Source organism: Rhinolophus sinicus, linkage group LG04 (genome assembly GCF_036562045.2).
Source record: "Rhinolophus sinicus isolate RSC01 linkage group LG04, ASM3656204v1, whole genome shotgun sequence".
NCBI lineage: Eukaryota > Metazoa > Chordata > Mammalia > Chiroptera > Rhinolophidae > Rhinolophus > Rhinolophus sinicus.
In genome coordinates, this window is record NC_133754.1 from 119,492,833 (window position 1) to 119,500,150 (window position 7,318).

The 7,318-nt window shown below is 38.1% G+C and overlaps 1 long non-coding RNA gene across 5 annotated transcripts in view; it reads right to left on the bottom strand.

Annotated features, from left to right (window-relative positions):
• The window catches only part of LOC109449727 (uncharacterized), an 84,668-nt gene extending 77,398 nt beyond the window's left edge, over nucleotides 1-7,270 (bottom strand). For 4 of the 5 annotated variants that reach the window (XR_012495680.1, XR_012495679.1, XR_012495678.1 and 1 more), the window contains exons 1-3: nucleotides 7,125-7,270; nucleotides 5,648-5,796; nucleotides 365-482 (exon numbers count right to left, since the gene is read on the bottom strand). This is a non-coding gene — a long non-coding RNA (uncharacterized LOC109449727). Of the gene's footprint in view, nucleotides 1-65; nucleotides 259-364; nucleotides 483-5,647; nucleotides 5,797-7,124 lie in introns of those variants that run through there. The other variant, XR_002137745.2, reaches the window with a different exon arrangement.
• Between the last annotated feature and the right edge of the window lie 48 nt (nucleotides 7,271-7,318).

Genomic DNA, 7,318 nt, shown 5'->3' on the forward strand with positions numbered 1-7,318 from the left:
AAACTTAGCTTATCCTGGTCATCTTAGTCCTTCCTTAAAACAAAAGAAGTACACGGAAATGAGCTGGATCGCAACTCACAATTTGAAAAAGTCTCACTTCTTTATTTTATTCCTTTCGAATTTACAATTTTAAATCATCTCAGGAAGCTTTTGTCTTTAACAGCTTCTCTCCATGGATTGGCCGGAATCAGCAGAGGAACTGCAAGTTTCTGTTCCTGTCCTACACTTACAAAGAGGTTTCACTTGGCTCTGTGGGCCCTAGTGGTGAAAAGGAGTCATCATCAGTCACAACTCTCAGGCTTGGAACCGCCCCTCTATTGGCTGAGTGGCCTCAGGCATAGCTAGCCCACCCCTGAAAGCTTACCCAGAGGAACTCACTACCACTGTCATCTTGATGCAGCTATAACCGCCAAGAAGTTCTTATGTTGAGATGGAAAATCTCATATCTTCAACGCACTGGTTCTACTGTTAGCCTCAGAACCCTGCAGAGAAGACAAATTAATCTCAGGAGAGTTAAACTCCGAGAGTTAAAGAATCATTCTGCTTTATATTAATTTGGAGTTAGGAATGTGGGGGTCGGGTGGGAAAGGGGAGTGAATAATGTTTTCTTGCTGTTGTTAGTTTGGTTCTAAACAAGCCTTTATAACGTCTGTTAAAAGGTAACAATATTTAGATAAATTGCAAAATATGGTATTACATTATATTAAATATACTATTTAATCTAGTTGACCAAATTCACTTGAAAAGTAACATTTTCAAGAGTGCATCTTAAACACGTAAAATGATAGGCAGAGTAGTCACTATCTTCTGAGCATGCACTGAAGTATTTCAGTAGCCCTATTGTTGGAGAACCAAGATGTTCAAATAAACAAGGTTTAGTACTGTAGTGGTAAGAGACAAGACTAATTCTCTTCCACCAGAATTACGGTCACACAGAAATAAGGTGTTTGAACACTTTTCCTGGAGAATAAAAATTGTTTTGAATAAAGTGCTGTCACCTAAGTTAGCAATACCCCAAGCAAGTTGTATGGCTCTGTAAGGAAAGAATTAGCCTATACATTTGGGAATTCAGTGGGGTTTGGAATGCAGAAAGTGACAATGAGGTTGGAAATGGATTGGCTTTGGGGTTTATTCTGCTTTGTACATAATAATAAACCTTTTCTAACATGAAGTAATGTAAAATGAAAAAAAAATCTGTCCCTAGAGTATACAATTACCTCATAACCCAATTTGCATTTCTTTACTCCAAGCGCATTTTCTGCGAGTTCTACTTAAAAAGTGAAAGCTGCTGTGTGGTAATTAATTTTAACAAGCATTTGGCAGACTGAGCTGGACAGTATACGAGCTGCCCTTATACCAGGTATAAATTTGAACTGCACTTTTCATGGTGTTTTTGTTTGTTTGTTTTTTCCCTTAACAACATTGTTTAGGCATTTTAAAAGCATCTGGTCTGCAACTTTACTTGTTTTTCTCTTTATTATTCATTTGGATTTTTTTCTTTTAATTCTATTTGAATACACAAGCAGTCTATAAAAACTGTTAAGAAATGCAAGAGATAATTGTATGTTGGTGTAGCAAAACTGGAAGGGTATCAGGTATTTGCTATTCATCAAGGGGACGTGTTTTTATTTTCTTTCACCCCCGGTGTTCAGAAAAGAAATGTGCACATCTCCTGATTTATAATGGTGAGTTCATTACTGGGAAAAGGGCTGTAGTACTAGATCCTTATATCATTTCCCATGCAGCATTTTCATTCTTAAAGCATTCTTTGGTAAAAGCAAGTGCTAGTCTTGAGACGTGCTCAGCAATGTTCAAGCACTAGTTCTCTTTTCTATCCGTATACATGGAACATGGGCAAGCAAATAATGAGTCATTTCTGAGCAGGCAAATGCATTTTGAGACAATACTATAGTTTTAGAGCAATAAGTTATCTCACATCTATCCATCTAGTTTATTGTTCTATACTAACTTATTTATGCATGTTTCTATGTTTATAACTTACATGTAAAATTGCAAAATCTTAATTATGGCAAAAAAGACATCCTGTAATTTCCCAAGCAAGCTACTAAGAAGATGAATAGCTCTCTACATATTTTAAGATGAAAAACAATGACATGGCAATCCATCTATTTTTACATTTTTGAAAACAGACTTACAGTCTGTGACTCAATTGCTTGCTCTCACAGAGTTCTAATTAACTTTCATGACAACAAATCATCAAATGCCATTGCTTCTATAAAGGCAATGCTTTCTTATTTTTCTTAATCAAACTTTAAACTGATGATTAAGGTCATGGGTACAATTACAGGTTAAAAACAATGTGTCTGAATTTCTCATCCTTTTCTCTTGGCAGTACATCAAATATTTACTATTAATACCTAGAAATCTTGAAGCTTAAGTGGCCTGCTGTTTGTGTTACCTGAAAATACAGTAACGTTCAAATTAAGTTTTTTGTTACTAATATCACTTGATCGTGTGCCATTTGGAGCTTAATAAAAGTACATTTGGAGCTTAATAAAATTCTGCAAAGCCAAACCTATGCACTCTTTTTTCAATTTATTCTTGTTTCTGATGGGAACTTGCTTAAGTTAAATTGCATCCAACATTTATGGAGAATCTAACATAAACAGGGCACTATGCTTAGAGGCCAAGGGCAGACAAAGGTTTCTAAGACAAGGTCCTTGTCTTCAGTAAGCAGTCTAGTGAGGGGACAGACTTATATTTCCAGTGTTAATAAAGCAGAAAGAGCTCTCACCTGGTTGCTCACACACAAAGGTGTTACAGATCTGTCCCAAACTAAAGGTGTGACCTTGAGGAAATCTCTTTTCTTTGTCCTCTCAGTATCTTCATCTGTAAACTAGGAACTGGGACTAGATTTATTCAATAAACACAAACTGAGCATCTACCATCTGATAATAGTAGCCAACCTTAACAGCAATGACCATGTGGCAGGTATCACGGTAAAGATTTTAGGTTGTCTCCTTTGATCCTCAGAGCAATCCCATTTTCAAGAAGAGGAAATTGAGGATGTTGAGTAACTCCCCCAACGTTATAAAGTGGTCGAGGCAGGATTCAAGCCTAGGATGATTCAAGCCTAAAAGCTGATGCCTTTAAATCCTACACTGTGTTGCTGCAACCATCTCTAATAGCTTCTAACTTCCATATTATATGACCATTGTTTGCCCTAAAAATGAAAAGTACACATACAAAGAGTTTGGTTTTCACATTAATAGTGGAGATTAAGGGTACATAATAGAATGACACATTGATTCCAACTGGGGAAATCTAGGAAAACTTCCTGGGGAGGCCACATGTCCCGAAGGTTTCCTCACACAGAACTGGAAGGATAAGGATATTCCAGGCTAAGAGAACTATGCGAGTGGTTACAGAGTAGTAAACACTCATGGATCTGCAAGGAACAAGGGGAAAGGGCAGTGAGAATGAAGTCTTGAAAAGTCGGCTGCAACCAGATTGTGAAACCTTCAGTCATGCTCTGACACTAGACGCTACAGGAAATGGGCAGCTACTGAAAGCTGGGGAACAGGACTGTGAAATGATTAGCCCCCTTTTGCTTTGGGCTTATTTCTTTGTTTTGTTGGGGTTTTTCTGTTGTTGTTGTTTTTAATTATTTACAAGCAATAAGAACATTTAGCAAGGTTGCAAAATACAAGATGAACATACAACACTAGTATGACTAAACACTAACAACAAGTAATTTAAAATCTCATTTTTAGATGAAACAATTTTCAATAGCAACACAATTAAAAGATAACTTGGCAAAATCTCACAAAAGATGCAAAGTGTCTCTTCTGAGAAACTTACAAAACCTAATCAACAAATATGAGAAAAGTTGTAAGTAGAAAGATATACCATGCTCAAAAATGTTAAGACAATAAATTCATCTATAAATTCAATGCAATTCCAATGAAAATCTCACAAAGGTTATTTGTGGAATTTTACAGGACTGTCATATGAAGAGAAAGGGTCAAGTTTGTCAAGAAAATTTTGAAGAAGAGAAAGAGTAGATATCAAAACCTCCCAGGTGTCAAAAAATTTTAAAACTAAGTGGCCAGAGATTGGTCCAGAGACATTAGTTGTGGTTTTATATTTTTCAGTTGGGTTAAAGAAATAGTACGGAGAAGAGAGATAGGAAAGATGATACCAATGAGAAGATAGAGACAAGCCCCTCCACAGCACCTCCCCCACTTTAAATCAGAGTGACCCTGATCCTTAAACAGAGTGACTGGATCTTTTAAATAAAGACAGAAGCTATTTGCAGAAGAAGTACTTGCATCACAGAAGTCTGACCTAAGTATAATAATTCTTAGTAGTTGGAGTAAAGTTTCAATCAGGCACCTGGCATTTGTCAATCATCTGATAGGTGCTAAACACAAAGGAATCAGATGATGAAATTGCAAGCACATCGTCCTGGGTCTCAAATAGCCTATGACAAAATTGAGAAACAGAAGTCACATGTGAAATAACTAAAGAATCTACTTACAAAGTAACATACTAGTGAGTAGAATAAAGTATAAGAATAAATGCAAAAAACATACTGAGAGTTGCAAGTAGAGGTAACTATAGGCAGATGTGCTCGGGGAGATATCCTGAGGTGGGTCTGGAAGGACATGGCTGGAGACGGAGTCATTGTCATTGAGGGCACTGCCGCTCATCTGCTGTGGGTCCACCGTGACTCAGGCATGTAGTAGGGCAGCACCCAAACTGTCAATGTGCATTGCTGACTGCGCCTAAATTCCATCAAATTACGACCGACTTATCAAGATACAACTTCAAAATCTGTCTTCCTCTGTAAAAAATTAGCTAATGATCCTGTATAAGATTTAAGAAAATGATAGGCTTGTCTTCCTACTTCTTGTTGTCTTTCTTGTTGTGTTTTATGACACTGCAATGAGCTAATTTCTTCTCCTGGGGACTCTTTATTTGGGGCCTTAGGTCACACACAACTGTTGCTTTCCAGGTACAAGAGCACCAGCATGGAAGGAACACAGGTTAATACCTATGGAGGATGTGACTCTTCTCCTTGAGAAGCTTATTGATATACTGTTTATACAATCATTCTTCCCAGGAGAACCTGAAAGGATGTACTGGGGGTGCCAAAAAAGTGTATACAAGTGGACACTTTGGTCAGCGTTGCTCAAGCAGTAGTTCGCCGTAATCAGACGAGTCTGGACGCTGATGGTAACCACTCTGAGCACCTCTTGTCATTGCAGAAGTCAAATGTGACTTGTATTCATCTTTTGTTATTGGTATATATTAAGTACTACAATTTTAATAGTTTGTTCCTTTCTTAAAATGTGTATACATTTTTTTGGCATCCTCTGTATATTGTATTCTAATGCTGTTCTCTTGCAGGGCGATTGCCTACACTGTGCATCATTAGGACTATAGACTTTTAGCTCCAGACATGGACCCCAGTAGAGCTTTCCAAATCATTTATTTCACACTAGCTCACAGAACTAACTTTATATATCCAGGAACAAAGATTACAACCGGAAGTACCTTAGTTGGGTGTTGGCTCATCCATATTCCAACTAAAAGGTAATGTACCATAACGTACATATTGGTAAGTCTGCAATGGTTAAGACAACCACATAAAATCTCATTACTTAAAAGAAATCAAACTCACTGTGGTTTGTATAGCAACATCCCTCATCCATGTACAACATCAGATTGTTCACATGACGGTCAGTTAAATATAATTTGCTGTAATCTTGGTAAATGGGAGGTAATCAACAAGTCTTCAGCTCCAGCTCCAAAGCAGCACATAATACATTTCTGAAACACAGTAATAAAGAGAGAATGGGGAAACCGCTTCCTGACAATAACTGACACTTGTAGCAAGGTTCCCTGAGTTTTGATATATTTATTGGAATTATAACTAGATACATAGTGTAAAAGGTTTGTAAGTCACTTGCTATTGCTTCTGTTATCCCTGTGTAGTTACTAAAATTGAGATTAGAGCCACCATCACTTGAAAGTGCTGTTCTAAAGTCTTAGCTTGCTTGATCTCAGGTGAGCCTCATAATGCTATGAGATATTACCCTGCTTGCAACTTTGCAGTTGAGGAAACTGATGCATGGAGAAGCACTGCCCAAAGTCTCATAGGCAAAAATAGTACTTATACCAGCTCTGATTCCAGAGCCCAAGCTCTTAACCCCACTGCATCCCTCGTTGTAGAGACTTTTTGTATGATTGCTCGTTAATTATATGTGGATACCTCAAAAATTTCTAAATCAGGTCTTAGGGTTATCATTCCGGCTGGAAATGGGGGACTAAGGCTCTTGCTTAAAGGTATATTTCAAGAGTGAAACTTAATTTTTACTTAGAAGGTAGTTATTTGGGGTGGTTTATTGTGTCCTCAGGACTCAGTGGGTTCTGAAAATGCACAAAACTGGCCTGAATCAGCCAGCTGTGTGTCCTTGGGTAAATAATTTAATCTCTCTGAACCCGTTATAGCCTCTGTGAAATAGAGATGACACTATGTGTATCCTGGAGGTTAGGAGGATTAAGCATAATTCTTTATGTAGACTGAGGAGCAGGGTACCAAACACACAATGGGAAACAGATAAATGGCACCTATTTGGTGTTATGATATAAGCATAGAACAATGAGTGATGGGTCTATTTCTGCAGAGGGTATAGGTTTCAGGGAGTCATGTGTGTCTTTATTCCTCCCTTTCTCTGTGAATGACTAAGATGTGCTTCATGATTTTTGAACGTGAAAAATTTTAAGCGCCACTCATCCATAGTGAATAACCTGAATACACAGTCGCAGACCAAAGGCTGATTTAATTCCAGGTTTAAAAAAATAGTACAGCACATCAAACAGAACGGTAGAGTACATTTAAAAATGTGTTTCTTTTAAATTCACTTTGTGCAACTAGCAAAAAGGACGTTTAAAGATGTGAAAATCATGCTTGAGAAAAACGTTTACGTGTAAAGTGAAGAAGACTACGTTATGTGGGAAAAGGAAATTACACAACCGGACTTGGGATGAAGTTACCGGGTACTTAATTGTGTCATAAGAAAAAAAAACAAATACATTCATTCACCAAATATTTGTTGAGCGCCCACTACCTGCCAAGCACAAACAAAACCACTCACAACAGCAACGGCTCGGGTCCCAGCAGCCTTCCCCAGAATGCACAGCACTGTCTAGCTCGGTTCACACCTTAAGCCAACACTGTTCGGAGCGCGTCACTGAGCAAAGGGACAGAGCAAATGGGCCCTGCCCTTTCACAGACACGTGTACTCACGTCACCGCAAATCGAAAACGCCAAGCAGGTACCTACGGTGTC